Source organism: Lactuca sativa, chromosome 9, assembly GCF_002870075.4.
Source record: "Lactuca sativa cultivar Salinas chromosome 9, Lsat_Salinas_v11, whole genome shotgun sequence".
In the NCBI taxonomy this organism is placed as follows: domain Eukaryota; kingdom Viridiplantae; phylum Streptophyta; class Magnoliopsida; order Asterales; family Asteraceae; genus Lactuca; species Lactuca sativa.
Genome location: NC_056631.2, coordinates 149,562,368 through 149,589,444, shown reverse-complemented (window position 1 = coordinate 149,589,444; position 27,077 = coordinate 149,562,368).

Sequence of the window (27,077 nt, the reverse complement as noted above, 5' to 3'; positions counted from 1 at the left end):
AGTTAAAACACCAAGAACATAACTACACTTTTCTAACAGCCTTCATCAGAAAAGTTCAACTCCATTCACGGACTGTTTTGGACATCTTAAGCATTTTAGTTTTCAAAACTGTTTTAGGTGCATGTAGTTCCACTTCTTAGCTTTAAAATGACTACTTTCACATCTCCATACGATTTTTCTACAATTTATGGTGATTTTTACAAAACTGCCTATCATTTCAAATATCAATCCGGACCGGTCTGTGATTAGGGACTTTTTCACACAAGTAAGAGGTCGTTAAAAATTATAATAAAAATTATGAACAAACTAGACTCATTTTCCAAACTCTCAGAAGTTGCAGAACTTGATTTGGACATTTTATGATTTTTCTACAATTTTTCCAATAACAGTTACAGAAAATGTTATTAACAGAAAAACACTATAAATTTCATTTCACCTTGTAACATGTTGAGCAAGGTATACATCATTATGTGATTATGTGTGGTTGCAATATATGACAATTTTGTATTCTTATATAGACATACATCAGAAAACAAATGGATGTTTACCTCCACAAGTATGGCAAATATATAAATGATATTACAAGGCTATATTCATTAAAATATAAACATTGGTAAATTATGACAAGTAAGGCTTATGCTTACTACCCACGCAAATATTTAATAAACTATAATAGGTATAGTTTAGGGTTATTTTACATAACAAGCACATGATTAAAGGTTTTACACATACAAAAGAGTTATTACCACTATGGATAATTATGATAAACTATATTAAGTATAGTTGAGCCATTATACCCCCACAAACGAACACACTAGTTATAATCGGTATAGTTATGGCATATATATATTACAAACAAAGTGATAAACTATAATAGGTATAGTTTATGTTTCATCTACCCTATGAACTTAATTACAAGAAAGGAATTCACCATCACCACCACTTTTGATAAGCTATAATATGCATAGTTCATGTTCACTAATCACTATTACTATCCGATGAACTATGATATGTATAGGTTATATTCACCATCACCACCACTTTTGATAAGCTATAATATGCATAGTTCATGTTCACTAATCACTATTACTATCCGATGAACTATGATATGTATAGGTTATATTCACCATCACCACCACTTTTGATAAGCTATAATATGCATAGTTCATGTTCACTAATCACTATTACTATCCGATGAACTATGATATGTATAGGTTATATTCACCATCACCACCACTTTTGATAAGCTATAATATGCATAGTTCATGTTCACTAATCACTATTACTATCCGATGAACTATGATATGTATAGGTTATATTCACCATCACCACCACTTTTGATAAGCTATAATATGCATAGTTCATGTTCACTAATCACTATTACTATCCGATGAACTAAGATATGTATAGGTTATATTCACCATCACCACCACTTTTGATAAACTATAATATGCATAGTTCATGTTCACTAATCACTATTACTATCCGATGAACTATGATATGTATATGTTATATTCACCATCACCACCACTTTTGATAAGCTATAATATGCATAGTTCATGTTCACTAATCACTATTACTATCCGATGAACTATGATATGTATAGGTTATATTCACCATCACCACCACTTTTGATAAGCTATAATATGCATAGTTCATGTTCACTATCACTATTACTATCCGATGAACTATGATATGTATAGGTTATATTCACCATCACCACCACTTTTGATAAACTATAATATGCATAGTTCATGTTCACTAATCACTATTACTATCCGATGAACTATGATATGTATAGGTTATATTCACCATCACCACCACTTCTGGTAAACTATAGTATGCATAGTTTATGATCACAGTCACTATTACTATTTCGTACACTACACTAGAATTGGTTCCGGTTATTGGGTTTAAGTCCACATTAAATTTTCGCATTGTTAGACTTCAACTATAATCGTTGAGCGTATATGCTTGAGTCATACAAGAATTTAGTCTGGATTGGGTTAGAATTGGTGGTGCCCGCCTCATCTCCTGTTCCTCGTTGGGTTGTGGACCTAGGGCAGACCCACTATATTCAACGTTTTATCTAACTTAAATCTTATATAACTTATATACGCTGGACGATTATAGGGGAAATCTACGGGTCAATCTAGGGTTCATTAATACATCATATAGGAATAATCTGTTTACACTTAGCTAAGAAAATATTGGATTTTCTGGAAATCAACTCTATCGATTTTATAAGGAAAACGGTTTCCACTCCAAACAAAACTCTTACGAACTCACCAACTTAATTGTTGACACTCTTTCAAAACTACTTGTATTCTCAGGAAATCAGTGAAACAGGAAAACTTCAGCGCTTTGAGGATGGGACGTTAAACCGTCAGCAATTTATTTTTGTCATCATAATGTAATTGATTTTGAAACATGTAAACATATACTTGGTGTAACTTTTTCAATTATATTTATGATGGTTGTATTTACTTTGAGCACTATTATACACGTTGTTGTGATACTGTACATGAAGTCCTCCACCCCCGAACATTTCCGCCATCCTTGGTTTGGGGGTGTGACAGATTGGTATCAGAGCATTGTTTATAGTGAACTCAGTATGTCGAACCATATAAGATATACAAACTATAAATACATTGGGACTGAAAGTCTCTGATTTAAAGTTTTCAAAGCAACTATACTTTTAGAAACAAATAATTTCTCGGTAAAAGTAGGAGCATGTGCACACACACTAGGGTCAGTATCATGGTGGGATGGGACAAAAGTGGTGATTGTTGAACAATACGAGTAGGCTTGGGGATGTATGGTCAGGTCTGGGAATGACATAGCCTGATCAACTATGTCTCACCCAGAAGTGATTAGCATATGCCCAGGAATGGTCGTAGGTGTTGCAACAAGTCTAAAAACTTACCAACACTACCACAATGAAATACCATAGGGGTATTTGGGGTTATTATAATTACTTATTTGAGAACTAAATAGATTTTTATCAATAGGTCAATAATTGCCTAGTGGATACATTAAAATTATATGTATCCAGGACGTCATAGACTTAGAATCTGTGGATCTTTGCTTTACTTCCTGTTCTCGTTGGATTGGGGATTTAGAGTTAGGATCGCTTATTCGAAGGTCTATCCTGTCCCAAATACATATGACTAGTATGCACTAAACAATATATTGAAGTACCTGATAAAGATCATCTTATAATTATCTAATTAGTACGTCTACTTAGTTATTTCTTAAATCCCCATTTCTCGCGAAGATGTCATGGCTGAATTCCATCCCTACGACGACCCGTACTACCCTAACCACGACAATACTGAATGGCTCGGAGAGGAGCCAAAGAATGATTACCGAATCCCTTTGGAGGGTCACCAAGCTGAAGGCTCTGCTGATGGTTCTGACTCCGACCCTGAAGTGGAGAACCTACCCTGATGGCCCTTGTTCTGAATCCTAACCCTCATCCGGTTTTTCAAGGCCCAACGCCTCCTTGGGTAGAGTGCTTGGAAACCTGGAGCGAAGAACACAACCAACCTAGGTTGTTAAATGGAGACATTCGAATCCTTCAGAATCCGGAGACTACACTATTCAAGGGAACCGTAGCATTGCCCAAAATTTTCCTTACGTTATGAGATGTAGACCTATTTTCCTCGAACCCTATATTACAAACAATTTACATATGGTAACCCCAAGAAATTCTTAATATATACCAAGTGATTTTAGGAAGGGATCAGGCGAAACAAATCACAAGTTGCATTTGAGTCACTACCACTAAAATTCATTCATAGGGGGCTTTGTTATGAATTACATTCAAAATACTTTTAAGTCAGAACATAATACAGATAAGTCTGGCTTGATAACATCTGACTTGTCACTACTATTAAAAACTTATTGTTGTTCGTCTCTACCAACTTATGACAGGACTATGCCGCCAAAGAAAAAGTCCAGACCCTCCGGAAGCACAGCACCGCCCCCTCCGCAGTTTGATCCCATAATGTTTCAAGCTACCGTAACAGCAGCCGTGGCGGCAGCAATGTCGCAAATGGGTACAAATGGTTGCGGCGACTTCGGATCCGGGAATACTAACTCGAATCAGGGGGATAGCACAGGGTGTACTAAGGAGTGTTCTTACAAAGACTTCACGAATGGCAAACCCGATCCTTTCGACGGAAGCGGGGGCGTCATCGCACTGATGCAATGGTTCGAAAGGACCGAAGCAGTCTTCGAAATTTGTGCTTGTCCCGAAGCAAGCAAGGTCAAGTATGCGGCATTCACCTTCACAAAAAAAGCTCTTACTTGGTGGAACGGCAGAGTTAAGTCGCTTACTCCTACAGTGGCTAACTCTATAAGCTTGGAGGATCTAAAAGCTTTAATGCTGAAAGAATATTGCCCAAGAGGCGAAGTGCAAAAACTGGAAGAGGAACTCTGGAACCTCAAAATGTCGGGGACGGATCTCGAAGCTTATACCGCCCGATTCAATGACCTAGCACTCCTCTGTCCTGCAATGGTCACCCCAGAGGAGAAAAAGGTAGAACGATACCTTTGGGGGCTATCATCCCAGATTCATGATAGTGTATTGGCCTCCAGACCAACTACCTTCGACAGCGCCAAGGAGTTGGCACAACAACTCATCGACCATCGTGCCAGCCATGACACTACCACAACCACGCCAATTTTTGCTGTTCATGCTGCCACAACCCTCACCACGCCAACTCCCATGAAACAATACGCTGGAACCCTTCCGAAATGTAGCAAGTGTAGCTTCCATCACACTGGGGCTTGTAGAGAATTGCATTGCATGAACTGCAATAGGAAAGGGCACACTACCTGTTTCTGTAGGGCACCGGCACGACCCATCAACCAGTTTCGCGGCTCTGGAGTAAGCCCAGCCTGTTACAAATGTGGAGAAACAGGGCACTTTAAAAGGAACTGCCCAAGAGCAAGAGATGCCAGTGGTGGTGGAAGGGTGCTTGCGATCACCGAAGGAGAGACCACCCCGGAACTGCCCACAAATATTAGTACGTGTTTCTAACATCGACGTTTAAATTCCAAATTTCTTTATTTGATTAATTCTAGCATCGATTAAAGCATGCATAGTAGTAATGCCAAGGATTAAACTGAGAGCATAAACAATAAGAAATTCCAAGGCCATCATGAGACCATTCTATGAATTTACTTTGACTCCGTATTGGGACTGCATCATAGGGATGTAGGTCAAACCTTCGAGAACATACTTCTACTCTATAGGTGAACGGTTGAAATACATCTAGGTTCAATGATAGCCCTGACTAGGAACTCTAATTCATTAAGAAGGATTACTAAGAATGTTATTTGTTATGATTTCCTCACTTATACATTCCCCAGTTATATATAACGAATACCTGGTAGATAATAGAATGTGAGAATTCTGACTTAGTTTCTTTTCCTCGTTGGGATGTGAAACTGAAGTAGAATCACACATTTTACTATCCGCCCAGTATTGGTTATATCATAATGTATATAAGCTAAGTTTTCATGTATAATAACTCATCTCTTAGTCAGAATCAAAATAATGTAGAGCCGACCTTAGTCATTCACAAACTCCTTGCCTGATTTCAAATTTCGGGACGAAATTCCCTCTAACGGGGGGATGATGTGACAACCGTCAATTTTCGGTCAAGTCAAAGTCAACAAGTCAAACCGGTCAACTCAATTTGCCATGAGTATTAGAGTTTACGTTATGTAATTTCTAAACAACTCTCTATTCTATTGAGAAATCATAAATTGAAAAGTGCGTACATCTAGATCTCCTTAACCTAAAACTGTGGTACGTGGCGAGCCAAACCGATAAAACAATGTCGCATACTCATCGGGAGTATGCAAGATCCTTAAACAAGGCTTAACGGGGCTTACGGACCCTACATTGCGAAGCCGAACACTCAAAAAGGTCACCAATGAAACCTCTCTCAATCGTTTTCACTTTATCTCTCTCTATGAGAAATCTCTCCCAAATCTCTCTAAGTATGTGAAATCTCTCCCAAATCTCTCTTTGTATGAGAAATCTCTCCAAGAATGTCAAATCTCTCCCAAATCTCTCTAAGTATGTGAAATCTCTCCCAAATCTCTCTTTGTATGAGAAATCTCTCCAAGAATGTCAAATCTCTCCCAAATCTCTCTCTGAATGAGAAATCTCTCCAAGAATGTCAAATCTCTCCCAAAACTCTCTAAGAATGTGAAAATCTCTCCCAAATATCTCTTTGTATGTGAAATCTCCCCAAGTATGTCAAATCTCTCCCAAATCTCTCTGAGTATGTGGAATCTCTCTCAAATCTCTCTCGAAATCTCTCCCAACTCTCTATAATCACTCGGGGCATCCCGACCCTCGAATTTGGCAAAAACAGCCCAAAAACGGAAGTCTAAGCGAAAAACGGACTTAAGGAACCGAAACCCCTCTTAGGAACCGAAAGTCCTCTTAGGAACCGAACCTTCTGATGAAGAGGAACCGAACCGAAGGTAATGTTCACTACTGTTCATTCGGTTCTGACTTCTCGCCTAACCGAACCTCGCTTAAAAGGAAGAACCGAACCCGAAGGTACTGTTCACTACGACCGAACCCTCACCTTCGCTTCTGACCCTTCGGACCGAGCCTTCGGACTGGACCCCTCGCCCCTTCGGTTCCCTCTGTTCGCTTCCGGCTACAATCCTCAGCATGGACCGAACCTCGGCCTAGGGACCGAACCTCGGCCTAGGACCGAGAGGCCTCGCTGGGAAGCCTTTCTCTCCCGGTTTTCGATTAAATTCGCGTTTTAAGCCCGTTTTCAATTGTTTTAACACGGGATTTTCACCCAAAATCATATTTTAACATAATAAACCCTAAATATTCTCAATTTAATCATATTTTCATAAAAATCTTTATTTAAATAATAAGAGCAAGTGGGTAAAGTACAAAGAGGTGGAGTGTTGACTTTGCTTTACTTTATGACACAAGCAACCACTCCCACACGCACTCTATGACCAGCCACACCTCCCCACCTTACCTAGGTCACATCAATGTCCTTTCCACTCAATCATCACTCCTTCCCACGTTTTTTAGAGCCGAATATTCACCCTCTCTCCTCATTTCTCTCATTTCCTCTCTTTTCACCAAAAAGAGCAAACTCTTTTCTCTCTCATTTTCCCTCTCTAGAACTCGAGATTTGAGGGCTGATCTTTGGATTTTCCTCCACATTTGGTAAGAATAATCCATTCTCTGTATGATTATCTCAATTATTTCCACTCGAATCATGGATATCTTACACAAACTCTCTCATAATTGTGTTAGATCTTCGAATCTTCAAGTGATTCTTCAAGTGTTCTTGGGTTGAACACTTCCCTTCTTCAACACTTACCTACTGAAATCACTTAAGGTGAGTTCATACCCCTACATTTTCATGTTTTCTCAAGTTTTTAGGGGGGGAATACAAGTTAAAACACCAAGAACATAACTACACTTTTCTAACAGCCTTCATCAGAAAGTTCAACTCCATTCACGGACTGTTTTGGACATCTTAAACATTTTAGTTTTCAAAACTGTTTTAGGTGCTTGTAGTTCCACTTCTTAGCTTTAAAATGACTATTTGCACATCTCCATACGATTTTTTTACAATTTATGGTGATTTTTACAAAACTGCCTATCATTTCAAATATCAATCCGGACCAGTCTGTGATTATGGACTTTTTCACACAAGTAAGATGTCATTAAAAATTATAATAAAAATTATGAACAAACTAGACTCATTTTCCAAACTCTCAGAAGTTGCAGAACTTGATTTGGACATTTTATGATTTTTCTACAATTTTTCCAATAACAGTTACAGAAAATGTTATTAACAGACAAACACTATAAATTTCATTTCACCTTGTAACATGTTGAGCAAGGTATACATCATTATGTGATTATGTGTGGTTGCAATATATGACAATTTTGTATTCTTATATAGACATACATCAGAAAACAAATGGATTTTTACCTCCACAAGTATGGCAAATATATAAATGATATTACAAGGGTATATTCATTAAAATATAAACATTGGTAAATTATGACAAGTAAGGCTTATGCTTACTACCCACGCAAATATTTAATAAACTATAATAGGTATAGTTTAGGGTTATTTTACATAACAAGCACATGATTAAAGGTTTTACACATACAAAAGAGTTATTACCACTATGTATAATTATGATAAACTATATTAAGTATAGTTGAGCCATTATACCCCCACAAACGAACACGCTACTTATAATCGGTATAGTTATGGCATATATATATTACAAACAAAGTGATAAACTATAATAGGTATAGTTTATGTTTCATCTACCCTATGAACTTAATTACAAGAAAGGAATTCACCATCACCACCACTTTTGATAAGCTATAATATGCATAGTTCATGTTCACTAATCACTATTACTATCCGATGAACTATGATATGTATAGGTTATATTCACCATCACCACCACTTTTGATAAGCTATAATATGCATAGTTCATGTTCACTAATCACTATTACTATCCGATGAACTATGATATGTATAGGTTATATTCACCATCACCACCACTTTTGATAAGCTATAATATGCATAGTTCATGTTCACTAATCACTATTACTATCCGATGAACTATGATATGTATAGGTTATATTCACCATCACCACCACTTTTGATAAACTATAATATGCATAGTTCATGTTCACTAATCACTATTACTATCCGATGAACTATGATATGTATAGGTTATATTCACCATCACCACCACTTCTGGTAAACTATAGTATCCATAGTTTATGATCACAGTCACTATTACTATTTCGTGCGCTACACCAGGATTGGTTCCGGTTATTGGGTTTAAGTCCACATTAAATTTCCGCATTGTTAGACTTCAACTATAATCGTTGAGCGTATATGCTTGAGTCATACAAGAATTTAGTCTGGATTGGCTTAGAATTGGTGGTGCCCGCCTCATCTCCTGTTCCTCGTTGGGTTGTGGACCTAGGGCAGACCCACTATATTCAACGTTTTATCTAACTTAAATCTTATATAACTTATATACGCTGGACGATTATAGGGGAAATCTACGGGTCAATCTAGGGTTCATTAATACATCATATAGGAATAATCTGTTTACACTTAGCTAAGAAAATATTGGATTTTCTGGAAATCAACTCTATCGATTTTATAAGGAAAACAGTTTCCACTCCAAACAAAACTCTTATGAACTCACCAACTTAATTGTTGACACTCTTTCAAAACTACTTGTATTCTCAGGAAATCAGTGAAACAGGAAAACTTCAGCGCTTTGAGGATGGGACGTTAAACCGTCAGCAATTTATTTTTGTCATCATAATGTAATTGATTTTGAAACATGTAAACATATACTTGGTGTAACTTTTTCAATTATATTTATGATGGTTGTATTTACTTTGAGCACTTTTATACACGTTGTTGTGATACTGTACATGAAGTCCTCCACCCCCGGACGTTTCCGCCATCCTTGGTTTGGGGGTGTGATAGATAATCGGCATCGTTGGGTGAAGCCCCCACCGTGCTGACACTATGTGTCGCGAGAAGGCCATTTGCCTTCACCTTCCCAATCACGAAACTCTAATAATCCATGGTGATAAACATAGCGCCAATCCTCATCCTATCTCATGCATCAAGGCACATAAGTGACTGCACCAGAAGAACTACGTTTTCCCTGCTCATGTTGTGGACAAGACCAAGGAAGAAGTAAGCATACAAGGTATTCCAATAGCATGCGATTTTCCGGATGTATTTTCCCAAAGAATTTCCTAGAATATCCCAGAGAGACAGGTTGAATTTCGAATCGACCTCATATCAGGAACCACATCAATTGCCAATTCATCCTACAGGGTAGCTCCTGCCGAAAATTCAGAAGTTATCCAGTCAATTGAGAAGAATTGTTATGCAAAGGATTCATTGGACCAAGCTTTTCACCCTGGAGAGCTCTAGTCTTGTTCATCAAGAAGATGGATCCTTCAGAATGTGCAATCGATTGTATGAAATTGAATAAGCTCACTATCAAAACCGATACCCACTCCTTCGGACTAACGACATATTTGACCAGCTCCAAGGAGCTAGTTGCTTCTCCAAAATAGGTCTAAGAACCGGTTATCATCAACCTCGAGTCCCAGAAGAGGACATTCGAATAACTGCTTTCCAAATTCGTCACGACCATTTCAAATTCGTTGTGATACCCTTCGGTCTAATGAATGCTCCCACGGTATTCATGGACCCTACGAACTGAGTTCTCCCAACCATTCCTAGTCATCCTTTTTAATTATTTTTATCAATAACATACTCATCTGCTCACAAAGCAAGAGAAAAACACTGTCAACATCTACGACCAGCCTTGAAAGCATCAAAGTCGGAGAATATCGCGAAGAAAGCACTACATGGATGGATAAAACTCTCAAAGTCTAAGGATGCAACTTATAGTTATAAGAGTTGAGTTGGGCGTTATCTGGGTGATCACCGATAGGTTAACCCAATCCACCCATTTCTTGCTATTACAAAAATCAAACACGATGGAAATATTAGCATGGATCTATATCAAGGAGATCGTGAGACTCAATGAAATATCGGCATCTACTATCTCGGATCGAGATAACGAGATTATTTCAAGATTTTGACAGTCACTTCGGAAGGCTATAGGAATACAGCTATCCATGAGTATTGGTTACCAATAGCCAAAGCGAATGGACCATTCAACCACTCGAAGTCATGCTCCAAGTCTGGGTGTTTGAATTCAGCAAGTCATGGGATACCCGGTTGCCCTTGATTGAATTCTCATACAATAACAGCTATCGCACGAGCATCAACGTTGCTCCTTTCAAGAATCTTTATGGTCATAAATGCAGATCACTCGCCAGTACTCTCACGAGACCAGAAACCATTCGCGAAACGACAGAGAAGATAATTCAAATCGGAACTTCACCTCAAACAACTCGAGACAGGCAGAAGAGTTATGCTGACAAATGACGAAAATCCTCTAGAAATTTAAGTCGGAGGTCGGGTACTATTGAAAGTCTCACCCTGGAAAGAAATGATTTGTGTTAGGAAACGGGGAAAACTGAACCCGCGATACCTTGGACCGTTCGATATTATTGCCCGGATTGGCCCAATGGCTTATAGGTTGCAGTTGCTTCAGAGCTCAGCAACGTACATGTAGCACCTGGTTCCTGGTATGTAAAATTTATCTTAGTAATTGTAATTTTAGCCTTGGACTCGGCAAGTTGTTGGTCCGACTCGCCGAGTAGGGACGCGGTCCGGGGGCCCGTTTAGGTTGGCGACTCGGCGAGTCCATATTCTGGACTCGGCGAGTCACCGCTGTCTGTTGAAACCCTAAATTTCAAGGGTTTGCACCCTATTTAAACACTCATTTCCGCCCCAACCTCGCCCCCATTCACCCTCAAAGCTCCTAACATCGTCCTTGCCCTTTTCCTTGTGAGATTGAAGTGTTTTGGGTGTGTTCTTGAAGTTTTTGAGGAGAAAGAAGAGTAGATCAAGAAGAAGAGAAGGAGGCCTAGCAATTTTGTGACATATGAACGTTTTCCTTGTGGTATGGCGCGTTTCCCCTCTGTTTTCAAGCTTGTAGTCCCTAATAGCTTCATGAAGTCCTTTTTGAGCATTCTTCAAGCTTGTTTGTGCTTGGTGGGTTGTAATAAGTTGTTAGCCTTTAGATCTAGGCATGATTTAGTCCTTGGAGCTTGGATCTACTGCCTTTATGGAGTCTTATTGCATTAAAGTCCTAGATCTACCCCTTTTGGTGCACTTTGAGCCCTAAAACCTTCATTGGTGATTATCTACACGTAAAGTTGGAAACTTTACGTGTAAACCAGGACCTAGGAACCCAGATCTATGAATCGCATGGACTGGATTCAAGTAAAATCGCGTGTATAGTTTTTGCATGAGGCAGACTCAGCGAGTCGTTCATTTAACTTGGCGAGTCGGGTCGCGAGTCCCCGAGTTGTTCCCTTTTCGTGTTGCGAGTTGGAGTAGTGAGTCATAGGGTATGACTCGGTGGGTCGGAAGCCAGACTCACTCATGAAGTCACTCGACGAGTCAATGCCATGACTCGGCGAGTTCACGACAATCTTCTTGTCTCAAGAACAACTCGGCGAGTTGTTCATACAACTCGGCGAGTCACAGCTTAGAGTGTTCTTCGGATGAAGATGAACTCGGCGAGTTGTGCATACAACTCGGCGAGTAGGATGAAGGACTAATGGACTTGGGTATAGAAGGAAAACTCGCCGAGTGTACGCTTAACTCGACGAGTAGAGACGGACTTATGGTCAGGCTAAAGTAAACGGACTCGGCGATTTCGCTAGCCAACTCGACGAGTCTGGTCAACTGGCAGTTGACTGTGACTTGACTCTTGATTTGTAAGGGTAAATGGTCAATTTACCCTGAAATCGGTTAGCAATATTTGACTAAGAGTTTTGTGGGAATTATAGCCGGAAGGTCTCCAGAGCGGCAGTAGCAGCAGACAGTCAGTTCCCACGCAGATCGACAATTACTTTGAGGTGAGTTTCCTTTCGGTAGGAACGGGTCTAAGGCACCAAGGCCGGCCCATGTAGACAAGATGTTGGTAATAGAGTGTGGGCCGAGCCCGTAACTCTTGATTGAGTTGATTATGATATATGCTTGTATGATAGAGTTGTCTATACTTGTTGTCTGTGTGATACTTGTATATATTGGTTCAGCGGTTGAGTTGATGGGTTTTGAGTATTCTAACACTTCCTAAGTGTACATGCAACCCTAATAACCTTGGATCTATGTTTGTCTAATTATCATGCAAAGTTGAATTTCCATGGTTATATTCCTATCTAGCATACATGGGGAACAATTTTAACTTGAATGAATGATAGAATAACTTACCTTGTTGTTGCTTATGTTCCTTGAAACCTTGTGAGCCTAGCACCCCAAGTGTGATGCCTCAAATGCTTCACACAACACCAAATGCTCTTGGAAAGACTTTTGAGAAAATACACACTTCTTGAAATTGGCCAAGCCCTCTAGTTTCTTATGTGTAGCCGATTTTGGTGGAGAATGGGACCCTTATATAGTGTTGACACATCTAGGGTTACACCATGTAAACCCTAATGTCTCATGACTCTTCATTTCCATGACCCATGGGTTTGTAACTCCCATGGAGCATCCATGGAGCATCCTATGGGTGGAACCCAACTTGATAATCCATGGAGCCTCTTAGCCCACTATAAAAGATATGAATGATTTACATAATCAACCCATATATTTAATTAGTTATCCTTTGATCACTTAATTAATTCTAAATTAATTCTTGATCAAACTAATCAAATAATATTATTAATATATTAGAACTTATAATATATTAATAATCTCCAAGTGTTATTTCTCTCATTTAGCCTATCCAATTGCATGGTGCCTGCAACCCAAATGGACCATGTCGGGTCGGGACAAGTACTGACCCGAAATAGTTATGGACTTAGACACCTTATCCAACAGTCTCCTACTTGGATAAATTTAATAACTATAACTCCAGTACTTCAGGAACCGACCGGCAATCGTAGCTCTTTCAAGGTCTCTCGAAACTGAAAAGATGATGGTACGCCATTTAAGATAAGGGATCATATAATCCTCCGTTCTAGATATCAGCCGGACAAACACATGGAACAATGTCTTACTTATTGTCCAGCAGTTTGTTCCTCGATTCCCGATTTGTTTGACAAAGAACTTAAGTGAACACATCAACTTAGTTCTGACCGGGCCCGGTACATAGGTCAAAACAAAATCATCGAGGGGCCCAGATATCAGCTTCTAATCCAAGAAGGAACAGATAAACTTCGACTCATATGTTTGTTCTACCACTCATTGAATTACACACAAAAGCACGTTTTATAACATCGAGTTACCAATGCGTTTTCGTACAATCAATGCATAACCAACTTGTAAGTAACAAATCATATCTCTAGGTTTAAAGACTTATATGATATTACCGTCTCACGATCACTCGAGATAGAATTCCATGAAGTGATTCCAGTGAGCATGGGTTGAGTCCAATGCAAAGAACTTATGAGCACTCATGATTGTTGTAGCCTTGTCCAACACCTTAGACCTCTACAACCAATCATGACAGTCTTAATTCATACCTACTTCCGACATATGACCGACTGTGGAGGTTTGAATAATATGTTATACCAAACAAAATTATTCTGGAAGTCAAAACATGCAAAAGAAATATAGTAAATGATCGACAAGAGATAGCAACACTTTACTCATAAATAAAACACCTTTTATTCATCATCTAATGTCAATTACACTTTACAAATTTCGATGTTATCTAACTACTAAATCTAATATCATCCTTCAGCCCTATGCTCCGAGCATGCTGGAGATAATTAACCCGAGTTAGTCCCTTCGTGAGGGGATCCGCTGGGTTCTCATCCGATGATACCTTCTTTGCCACGAGGAGTCCTTCTTCTATTCGATGTCTGATAAAATGGTATTTTCTGTCGATGTGTGTGGATCTCCCGTGATCTCTTGGTTCGTTGGCTAAGGCAACAACACTTTCACTATCACAGAAAATCTCCATTGGCTCTTTAATAGCTGGTACAACTCCAAGGTCTCCAATGAAGTTCTTCAGCCATATCGCCTCCTTTGCCACCTCGCTAGATGCAATATATACTCTGATTCACAAGTTGAATTAACCACTGTCTCCTGCTTGGAACTCTTCCATGAAATTGCTCCTCCATTTAGGGTAAAGACTCAGCCCGACTGAGAGCGGAAATTATCCCTATCAGTCTGGAAGCTAGCATTACTATACCCTACAACTCTCAAGTCATCACTCCCACCGAGGGTAAGGACCCAGTCCTTAGTCCTCCAAAGGTACTTGAGGATATTGTTTACCGCAATCCAGTGTGCCTTGCTAGGGTTCGCCTGATACCTGCTAACCATGCTCAGGGCAAAGGCTACATCAGGTCGAGTACACGTCATAGCATACATGATCGATCCTACAGCCGAAGCATAAGGTATTCGACTCATTTCTTCTATCTCAGCCTCTGTGCTAGGGCTTTGTGTCTTACTCAATCTGGTGTTGCTCTGGATGGGTAACTCTCCTTTCTTGGAATCCTGCATGCCGAATCTCTTCAGCACCTTATCCAAGTAGGTACTCTGACTAATTCCAATTAGTCTTTTACTCCGATCTCTCAAGATCCTTATCCCTAGAATATAGGTAGCTTCTCCTAGGTCCTTCATAGAGAAACACTTCCCAAGCCAGGACTTAACTTCCTGCAGAGTTGGGATGTCATTTCCTATGAGTAGTATGTCATCCACATACAACACCAAAAAGCTGACTATACTCCTACTAGCCTTGACATACACGCAAGACTCATCTTCACTCCTAGAAAAGCCAAATTCCTTGACCTTTTCATCAAAGCAAAGATTCCATCTGCGAGGTGCTTGCTTCAATCCATAAATGGATTTCTCAAGCTTACACATTCTATTAGGGTACTCGTTGCTGACAAAACCCTCTGGCTGAATCATGTAAACATCTTCAGCCAACTTTCCATTATGGAAAGCGGTTTTGACATCCGTTTGCCATATTTCATAGTCATGAAATGCAGCTATGGCTAACAGAACCCGAATAGACTTAATCTTGGCTACTGGAGAAAAGGTCTCATCATAGTCCACTCCAGGAATTTGAGAGAAGCCCTTTGCAACCAGTCTAGCCTTATAAGTGTGTACTTTACCATCCATGTCGGTCTTCTTCTTGAAGACCCATTTGCAGCCTACTGTCTTACGACCTGGTACATTCTCAACCAAGTTCCAAATTTGATTGTCATACATGGACTGTATTTCGCTGTCCATTGCCTCTTTCCACTTAGCCGACTCTAGGCTTGCCATGGCTTTCGCGTAACAGTTAGGTTCATCCAGACCTATCAGTGTCTCATCACTGATAAGTGTATCTCCTTCTGCAGTAATATGGAATCCATAGTAATGCTCAGGAGCATTCCTAACCCTTGTGGAACGCCTTAGAGGTACAGACTTGTCAATTGGCTCAACAGGAGTTTCCTCCTCAAGTTGAGTGCTAGGATTGAAGTTCCTTCACCACTTTACTCTTGAATTTCTTCAAGATCAACTTGCCTCCCACTATTTCCTTCGCTTATGAACTCTCTGTCTCTCTAAAGAAATCCATCCTAGCTACAAAGACCACATTTTCACTAGGTCTGTAGAAGAGGTAACCAAAGGATTGCTGTGGGTAGCCGATGAAAATACACATCTCGCTTCGGGGTTCGAGCTTATCATGAGTCTCACGTCTCACGAAAGCTTCGCAACCCCAAATCTTGATGTGGTCTAGTTTGGGTACTTTACCAGTCCACATCTCGTGAGGAGTTTTGGCAACTTTCTTTGTAGCGACTAGATTAAGGATATGGACGGCAGTCTCTAAGGCATACCCCCAGAATGAGATTGGTAGCGAAGCTCGACTCATCATGGAACGAACCATATCTAACAAGGTTCAATTACGCCTCTCAGCCACACCATTCAAATGTGGTGTCCTGGGAGGTGTCAATTGTGAGACTATCCCACATTCCCTTAGATAGTCAAGGAAATCTGAACTAAGATACTCACCACCACGATCGGATCGAAGCATCTTAATGTTCCTGCCCAATTGATTCTCGACTTCCTGTTTAAATTCCTTAAAACTTTCGAAAGTCTCTGACTTATGCTTGATTAAGCATACATATCCATATCTACTGTAATCATCAGTAAAAGTCAAATAATAACGATTAGCATCCCTTGTGGCATGTTTGAATGGTCCACACACATCCGTGTGTACAAGGTCCAACAAACCTTCACTCCTCTCACACAAACCTGTGAAGGGTGACTTTGTCATTTTTCCAAGTAAGCATGATTTGCAACTATCATTTGACTTTAGATCAAATGACTCCAAGACTCCATCCTTTTGGAGTTGGCCTATGCGTTTCTTGCTTATATGTCCAAGACGACAATGCCATAATGATGCTTTATCCAAGTTATTATTATTAATAGCATCAATACACAAAACATTATTTCCTAAGTTATCTACAACAGATACAGCTTCATACACACCATCACAAGCTAATGCTTTAAAATAAAGAACATTATTAAAGAAAGCATCAATAGAACCAACTTCATTATTAAACGAAAAGGTAAACCCTTGTTTGTACAAAGCATGAAAGGAAATAATATTTCTTGCCATTCCTGGCGAATAACAACATTTATTCAAATCTAAATTTAACCCACTACTTAGCGACAAAGTATAAACTCCAATCTTGGTGACAGGTGTAACTTTCCTATTCCCCATGATTAAGTTTATTCTTCCTTGCTCCACATTCTCACTTCTTGTTAGTCCCTGTAGGTCACAACAAATATGAATACGACAACCGGTATCAAGGACCCAAGATTTAGAATGGGGTGAGTTATTAGAAATGATAGTGTAAATACCTGCATGGTTGGGTTTACCTTTCCCATCCTTCACATCTTGCTGGTACTTTGGGCAGTTTCGCTTCCAATGTGATTTTTCATGGCAATAGAAGCAATCAGCCTCTTTTGGGTCAGAAGAAGGAGTGTCGAAACCTTTCTTGGTTCCACTTGATGAAGAGCCATCAAGGGTCCGAGCCTTGGTACCCTTAGAAGAGCTCTTTCTCTTTTTCCCTCGACTTTTCCTGATTGCCAAAACCGGAGTAGAGTTTGGAGTAGGAGTGTTAACAACCGACTTCCCCTTAAGACCTGTTTCTGCGGTCTTGGGAAGTCCCTGAAGTTTGCTGAGTGTGACCTCTTCCTTATTCATGTGATACGTCATGCGGAATTGATCATAGCATGATGGTAAGGAGTGCAAAATTATATCTATTGCAAGCTCCTCAGGGAAGTTCACATTAAGCTTCGGAAAACGATCCACATACCTTTGCATTTTCTGCATGTGGCTCGTGACGGATTCCCCGTCCTTCATCATGGCTGTTATCATGGAGCAGATGATTTCATACCTCTCTTGTCGTGCACTTTGATGGTATCTTTCCATCAAATCTTGGTGCATTTCATAAGGGTAGAAATCCTCATAAGACTTTTGGAGTTCCGCTGTCATCATGGCCATCATGATGCAAGCCACTTTCGTAGCATCCCTTTCATATGCCTGAAAGTCAGTGATCTCCTGGGGAGCTGCAGTGGTCTCATCAATCTCCTTAAGCTCCTTGTCATGGACATATTCTTTGTCCTCGTAGCGGGTAATCATTGTGATGTTTCTGATCCACTCATTGAAGTTGGATCCATCAAAAGTGACTTTCCCACACAAGTTCATAAGGGTAAAGGAGCTATTAGGGTTAGAGCCAGAAGCAGCATTGTTTGAAGACATCTGAAAGAAATGGACAAGATTAGTTTAGATATTAGGAGAATCCATAATAAAACACCTAAATGTAATATTAAGGCTAGGATCCAATCACAATATATTATAACTTGGAAGAAGTATGCCGTAATCCGAGCTATAACATATTTGAAAGGTAGGTGAATGACGATTCACCAATTTCCACCATGAAAACCGAAATATTAAATATTAGGTTTTTGATTGGTTCATAGAAATTCCTAGATTCTTTGAGATTCAATGAACTTTTCAAAGGCATGTTTAAATCTCGAGTGTGCCCTCCAAGTTTTGTGACTGGGATACCGAGGATCACAAAACGAGGTGTGAAGTAACCATGCAAATCACTTGGTACCCTTAAAGTTTATCAGTCAATCGATGTGCCGATAAACCACACACGCTCCACCGATACTATAATAAACCTTAAGTCACCATTTACCTACCTTGTTAAGTCCAAGTTAGTGTGCCGGTTAACCACACACACTCCACCAACGACTTAAACGAAGTGTAAAGTGTAATTTCATGGATTAGCACCTTATTCACATTTTTCCTAAAGTAAATAAGATTGAGAATTTAATAAAACATTTAGTTACTGTATAATATTCATCTTACTTTTAATGAGAATTTATATGTCCTTGTCTTACCCGTTCGGCTAACGACCCTCCACCGGTCAAGCAAGCGGTGGGTGAGAGTGGACACCCATTAAGTTGCCATTTTATAGGCAACAACCTTATACCCACCTTATAGACCGGTTTCGTGAATGAGGCGTACTAGCGGTAAGACGACTTTGTTCTTATACATACATATATATATATATATATATATATATATATATATATACATATATATATATATATATATATATATATATATATATATATAATTATTAAATCATAAGAATATAAGTATAAGGGTTGAATTTTAAATTTTAAAATTGTAAGGGTTGGAACTGAAGTTTTAACTTGACTTTACTTGTTCCAAAACTTGAGGGCAAGTTTTGTAAACTTTCAAAACTTTTCACTTCTTGTAACTTATGAGTTTAATAGAGTAATAAAATGAAGACTCTTCATTTTTCTAACTCTTGTGTTCTTTTAATGGTTTTTTAATCCAAGTGACTTTTCGTTTTCCATAACTTGAGGACAAGTTATGGATACCATTAAAACACATTATGATCAAGAACTAAACTACCACATAGGTTACAAATAATTCCTATGATCATCTAAACATCATAAGAACAAGAACAAGAACATAAGCACTTTCATGAATCAAAACTACACTTAAAACTTTGTAATTTTGATAACTAGTTGTTGTAAATGAATTAGCAAGACATTACACCATCTAAAACAAGTTTTCAAGTACAAAAACAGTTTAGGGTAATGTTTCTAATCCATTTCCAGCAACTAAAGTCGAAAATCTGCACTCTGTCGACCCTACTCGCCGAGTGCATTAACCTACTTGACGAGTAGGTTGAAGATACAAGTGAACTCAACGAGTCCCCCCATGGACTCGACGAGTCCAGCAGTCAGACAACAAGTTTTTCGACTTTCTTTAACTTTTTAGCACAAATAACAAACAAACAAGCCTAGGCTCTGATACCACTGATGGGTTTTGAGCATTCTAACACTTCCTAAGTGTACATGCAACCCTAATAACCTTGGATCTATGTTTGTCTAATTATCATGCAAAGTTGAATTTCCAAGGTTATATTCCTATCTAGCATACATGGGGAACAATTTTAACTTGAATGAAAGATAGAATAACTTACCTTGTTGTTGCTTATGTTCCTTGAAACCTTGTGAGCCTAGCACCCCAAGTGTGATGCCTCAAATGCTTCACACAACACCAAATGCTCTTGGAAAGACTTTTGAGAGAATACACACTTCTTGAAATCGGCCAAGCCCTCTAGTTTCTTATGTGTAGCCGATTTTGGTGGAGAATGGGACCCTTATATAGTGTTGACACATCTAGGGTTACACCATGTAAACCCTAATGTGTCATGACTCTTCATTTCCATGACCCATGGGTTTGTAACTCCCATGGAGCATCCATGGAGCATCCTATGGGTGGAACCCAACTTGATAATCCATGGAGCCTCTTAGCCCACTATACAAGATATGAATGATTTAAATAATCAACCCATATATTTAATTAGTTATCATTTGATCACTTAATTAATTCTAAATTAATTCTTGATCAAACTAATCAAATAATATTATTAATATATTAGAACTTATAATATATTAATAATCTCCAAATGTTATTTCTCTCATTTAGTCTATCAAATTGCATGGTGCCATGCAACCGAAATGGACCATGCCGGGTCGGGTCAAGTACTGACCCGAAATAGTTATGGACTTAGACACCTTATCCAACATGAGTGTGGGCAAGGACCGTATCTCTCCGAGAGTGGAGTGTGGGCATGGCCCGTACCTCCCAGATAGTGTAGCGTGGGCGAGGCCCGTATCCCTCGACTAGCGGAGTGTGGCCAAGACCCGTATCTTCATGAGTGTGGGCAAGGCCCATGTCTCCTAGCTGTATGTTGTATGTTTGTATGGTATGAGGTATTATGGGGGAACTCACTATGCTTCGTGCTTACAGTTTTCAGTTTTGGTTTCAGGTACCTCTTCATCGAAGGGGAAGGAGCTGGCGCGGTAGCCGTACATCACACACACCCATGCTTCGTATTCCGCATAATGAGACCTTCCTGGGGATTTGTACTCTGATATTTTTATGTTATAGAAATGTTTTTCCAGACATGCGATATCTTATTAAAATGTTATGATCAGAAAACGTTTTTATTCGAATGTTTGCTAGTTATGTGTTTTCAAAAAGGAAATTTTTGGCTTGTATTTTTGGGACGTTACAAGTTGGTATCATAGCCCTGGTTTGAGGGATTCGAACACACCTTCGGGGGTGTTTGAACTCAAATCGAGGGATCAAAAGATTTTGGAAAAAGAAAATGTTTTCTAAAAGCTAGTAAAGGGTTCTAAGAAAGAACGAAGTGTGTGATGTGCGCGACCGGCCAAGCTCAAGTAAGTATTCCCCAAAGTACCCATACAAGTTTATGTTTCAGTAGAACAGCATGCTAGAATAGGACTAAGGATCTAGGAGTGATGCCTTATGTACCTGCTTTATGTGCTTCAGTGTGTGAAAAGTTGCATGCTAGAATCAAGTAGGCAGTATCAGGATGGCCTGGTTAGGTTATGCCTGATAGTGTGAGTTTAGCCTTGTATGCTAGTTCAGTTTCTCTCTAAGAGGATATAGTAGCTTGAGATTGTTTCCTTTATGTCCAAATGTTGTTTGCTTTGTGCTATGTGGGCTTTGGAGTGATGGGAGTTAGCTGTTAGGTGAATACGATAAAGTCACATGTGATTAGGGTTGAATAATCTCAGAGTGTTGGATTTGACCCTATTGTGTAGCTCTTGTTTGAGTCCTAACCGTGGTAGGGATGAGTCCCTTACTCGAAGGATTATCCGAGCCTCATCACATGTGATTGTATTTAGGTAATGGCTAATTGGCATCACCAAGAGGCCTTCAGCAGTTGAGGACTAGGTTGGGTGAAGTCAGAGGTTTCCTAGGGTAAGCCTAGGATAGGAGTAGCAGAGATCAGTGGTAGTGAAAGGGACCTTGTGGAGTCAAGGCAGTCCTTGGAGAAGGTACGGATAGATGTGAAAGGTAGTATGGGCCCGTACTACTGAAAGCAGAGGATCCGTACCCGAATCAAGGAATGCCAAGATAAGACCAGGGAACTTGTAGTAATTATGATCCCTCCAGAGGTATCAGTATCGCTAACAGTTATCATTTCCTTTGTATTTCAGAATGGTGGTACTACGTTCGAGGCCAGCAGTTGGCAGTGCAGGAGAGGGATCAGGTTCGGGATCAGGTTTCGAGCTAGTGGATGAGGGGCTATGCGAGTTCATCGCGTCTGAGATCACCAGAGGCATCCTTGAGTCAACCCCCATCATCTTCGGGTCGATCAAGGAAGGGATATTGGAGTTGATGGAGGATCGCCTCCGGGCATTCAGGAGCGACATGGCATCTGGCCAGTCGGGATCTCGCACGCTGTCCTTGTCACACCCCCGAACCAGACGGCGGAAACGTCCGGGGGCTGTCGTGACTCAATTGTATACCATAACATTGAATATATATGAAACATAACAACATTCGTCACCATGCATTAATATTGTACAACCAGTAAATTTACATGAAGTACATTGTTTAAACATTACATTTCCAAAATAAACAGTTCGATTCGTACATAAATAAACTGCAAGCCATCACTGAAATACGATTTCCTTGGATTCACTGGTTCCCTGAGAATACAAGTATTTTGAAAAACGTCAACATATGAAATGTTGGTGAGTTCATAAGTTGTATTTTAAAAAAAACGATGTTTCGTGTCGTTTGAAAACCGCCAGTAAACCCTAATTGTCATGACTTTCCATTTCCTTGGATCCATGGGTTCAAATACACCATGGAGCATCCATGGACCATCCTATGGGTTTTAGCCCAACTTGATTATCCATGGAGCATTAGCCCACTATACAAGTATGGATGATTTACACAATCAACCCATATATTTAATTAGTCTTCTTTTGATCACTTAATTAATCCTAGATTAATTCTTGATCAATACTAATTAAATAATCTTATTATTCTTATTATTAATATACTAGAACTTATAATATATTAATAACCATAAGTGTCAAATTTCTCTCATTATAGTCTATCCAAGTGCATGATGCCATGCAACCCAAATGGACCATGCTGGGTCGGGTCAAGTCTTACCAATTATAGTTATGGACTTAGACAATAATCCAATAGTCTCCCACTTGGATAAGTCTAAAACTATTATTGCGTATGACTTCAGGAACCAACTGCCAATCGTAGCTCTCAAAAGCTTCTGTCGAACTCTGACCTTGTCGATGAAATCTGACCTTTGTAATTGACTTGTCCATTAGATAACGGATCATATATTCCTCCATCTAGATATCATATGGACTGAGACATGAAGTGATGTGCATGGATACATGGAATGGATTTGCATGGAGATCCACAAGACAATAAAGAGGTGGCACACTAAGGTCAACCCTCTTCTTGGGCTTGAGCTTTTGGGCCGAGAATAATGGAGGAAATGAGGGTGTTTGGGCCTTAAATACTTAAGCCCAATTCTCATGGTTAAGTTGAGTGATTTTTGGTCCAATTAAATTTAAATGTGATTTTTATGACTTGTTAGGGTCAAATTAGGTTAATTATGGTTCATAGTCATTAATTTATTTCATTCTAGGTCCATCATGGCTCACAATATTGAAATAAATAGATGTGAGTCCAATTAGAGCCCAATTAGGGTTCTAAGCCCATGATAGTCCAATTGGAAGCTTATTGGTCCACTTGGATCCAATAAGGAAGTTCTAGTCCAAAATAGACTTAACAAGAACTTCTAGGGTTTTCCAATTGTTTGATGACTACTTGTAGTACTTGTATAATGTATTTGATTGAAGTTTTTGATTCACATTAACTTGAATGTTTAGATTACATGACACAAAATTTCCAGTTGTGACAGTCCTTCAAGGACTTTCGGGGCAGTAGTGCGCCGGATTTTCACGGGGCGAAGGACCCCATAGCTGCCAGACGATGGATTGCCGACATTGAGTCTGCACAGATGATTAGCTTCTGCCCTGAGGGGTCGAAGGTGAGGTTTGTAGCAGGGTGTTTACGAGATCGAGCTAGGGATTGGTAGGAGTCTGTGGGGGACTCATTGGGAGCCTCAACTGTCGAGGCTATGACTTGGTCGGACTTTGTGACCAGGTTCAGGGCGGAGTTCGCGCCAGCTGTCGAGCTTCAGCAGTTGGTCAGGGAGTTCTTGGACATGAGGCAGACGACGGAGACTGTGGCGGAGATCACCGCCAAGTTCCAGGAGAGGGCACTGTTGGTGCCCCAGTATGCGGGTGATGAGGATATGAGGAGGACCCGTTATCATGACATGCTACGGGCTGACATCTGGGAGCATGTTAGCTTTTCAGCTTGCCCTACCCTGGATTCCATAATTGCCAGGGCGAGGGAAAGGGAGATTGATTTGGAGCACATTCGGAAGAGGAAAGCAGAAGCGGGATAGGTGGTTGGGGCTTCGGGGAAGAAGCCCAGAGGATCAGATGGGAGGCCGAAAGGCCAAGGAGGGCCGGGCCGCTGCGGGAAGTGCGGCAGGACGCACGAGGGAGCATGTAGGAGGGGATCAGAAAGCTGCTACAAGTGCGGCAAGGCAGGGCACTTTAGCAGGGATTGTACTACTCCTGCTTCGGCTATTCAGACATCGGAGTTGCTGTGTTTTCACTTCAACCAGAGGGGCCACAAGTAGGCCGATTGCCCTCAGTTGACAGCATCAACGCCGGTTACGGCGCCGACTCCAGCTACCCTGCGGATTACAGATGGCCAGCAGGGCAAGACAGAGGCTCAAGTGGTGAGGAGCCAGGCATTCCAGCTGACGGCAGAGGAGGCATGCGCCGCACCCGATGTGGTGACGGGTATGATTCCTTCCCTCTACTTTATTTTTATGATGTTATGATATTGATATGTGCTCTGTGTATATGCATTAGGATCGTTCCATGTGAAAAGTATTCCTGTCCAGGTATTATTCGATTCGGGTGCCACCCGATCATTTGTTTCCCTTGCGCTTAGCAAGAGGTTTACTGAGTCTTCAGGCATAGAGATCGCTGACGATTGATCAGTGTGAGCATCATCAGTATTCAGGGATTGTGTCCTGAGGCTTTTCGAGGAGCGCTACTTGGTGGATTTAGTTCCCATTCCGTTGCGGGGGAACAAGGTAATTATAGGCATGGATTGGTTGAGCCCTAATGGGGAGGTGATAGATTACACACATCAGCTAGTGCAGATCAGGACCCCGAGTTGGGGCGAGTTGGTGATCCATGGCGAGAGGCCACAGCGTGGACCTGTAGTATGTTCAGTAGCGAGCGCTAGGCGCTACCTCCAGCAGGGTTGCGCGGGGTATGTTGCTTATGTCATGGATACCCGGGAGGCGGGTAAGGCAACGGTGAGCGAGGTTGTAGCAGCCCGGAATCTCAGGTATTATTAAAATTATGTTTTTGGAGTGATTTAAGAGGGGACTCGGCGAGTTGGAGCCTAGACTCGCCGAGTAGGATCGCAGACTTGGTCGCGGGTCCGCGACTGGACTCGACGAGTCCAGATATGGACTCGGCGAGTCGACGCTGTTCAGCAGAAACCCTAACCGTTCAGTTTGGATCGTATTTAACGCCTCTTAGGCCGTCATTTTCAGTCTTTTGGTCGATTGAGAAGAACCCTAATCGCTGTGGACGTCTAGAGCAGGAGAGAAAGCTTTTGGAACTTGGAAGAATTGGTTAGGCAAGAAGAAGAGGGATTTGGCTAAAGGAATATCAAGGAGGATTGAGCCCTGAGATTTGGGGGACACAGAGAGTACGTTTTCAGGTAATACTCGGACCAAATCTGTTATTTTGATGTGTATGTGAGTTTAGGGTTTATGAAACCCATTTAGTGATTAGATGGGTTACTATGTTATTACCCAAACGCTTTTACCCCAGTAATGAGATGTTTAGACGTCCAGTGGGTCCCATGGTTGTATACCTTGGGACCATACGTAATTCAGGAAGCAGTTACTCGTCTGCATGGCATGGACTCGCCGAGTTGTTCTTCAGACTCGGCGAGTAGCTTGAAGATTTACTGGGACTCGCCGAGTTGTTCTTCAGACTCGGCGAGTGGAGTCGGGGTGGCCCCGCGATTCTTCCAGGAGTAACTCGTCGGGTCGAGGAGGGTACTCGACGAGTAGATAAGGAATCTCAGAAAGTTGGAAGATGTCTAGACTCGCCGAGTCGCCATGGTACTCGCCGAGTCCGGTTGAGCTGACCGTTGACCGTTGACCAAGAGTTGACCTAAGTCTGAATTCTTAGGGATAGTCACACTTAGAAGAGATAAGTATTAATGAGTTACGTAATGTTATAGGGAGGTTGTAGCTCGTCGGTTGTGCACGAGTCATTTCAGGAGTTGCTAGCTTTCAGCATATACGAGGTGAGTCTTCTCACTATACTGTACCCGGAAGGGTTTGACTGTGTGACCGGAAGGTCGAATATGTTATGTGATATGGTCGAATATGTTATGTGATATGTATGCTATATGTGATAAGTAAATTGTTATATGTGCTATGTATGATATGTGGGCCGGAAGGCAATATGTTATGGGCCGGAAGGCGATTATGTTATGGGCCGGAAGGCGTTGTATTGAGGACCGGAAGGTCAGGGCCTGGAAAGGCGTATGCGTGTAAGTGTATATTGGGGAACTCACTAAGCATTTATGCTTACAGATGTTGTGTATGTATTTCAGGTACTAGCGAGGACCGTGGGAAGGCGCCGGCATGATCGATACACACTGAAGATTGTTTTATGATCTTGGGAGTTTGAATAATTGTATTGACCGAATAATTAAACTATTTATGCCTTGTTTTTAATGGAAACAATTATGTTTTAAAAATGAAAAATTTGTTTGAAAAATTTGAGTTGTTACAATTGGTATCAGAGCCTTGGTTTGAGGGATTCGGGTGCACCTTTGGGGGTAACTGAACTCAAACCGAGGATTTGAGGAAACTTTTCAAATAAAGGCATAAA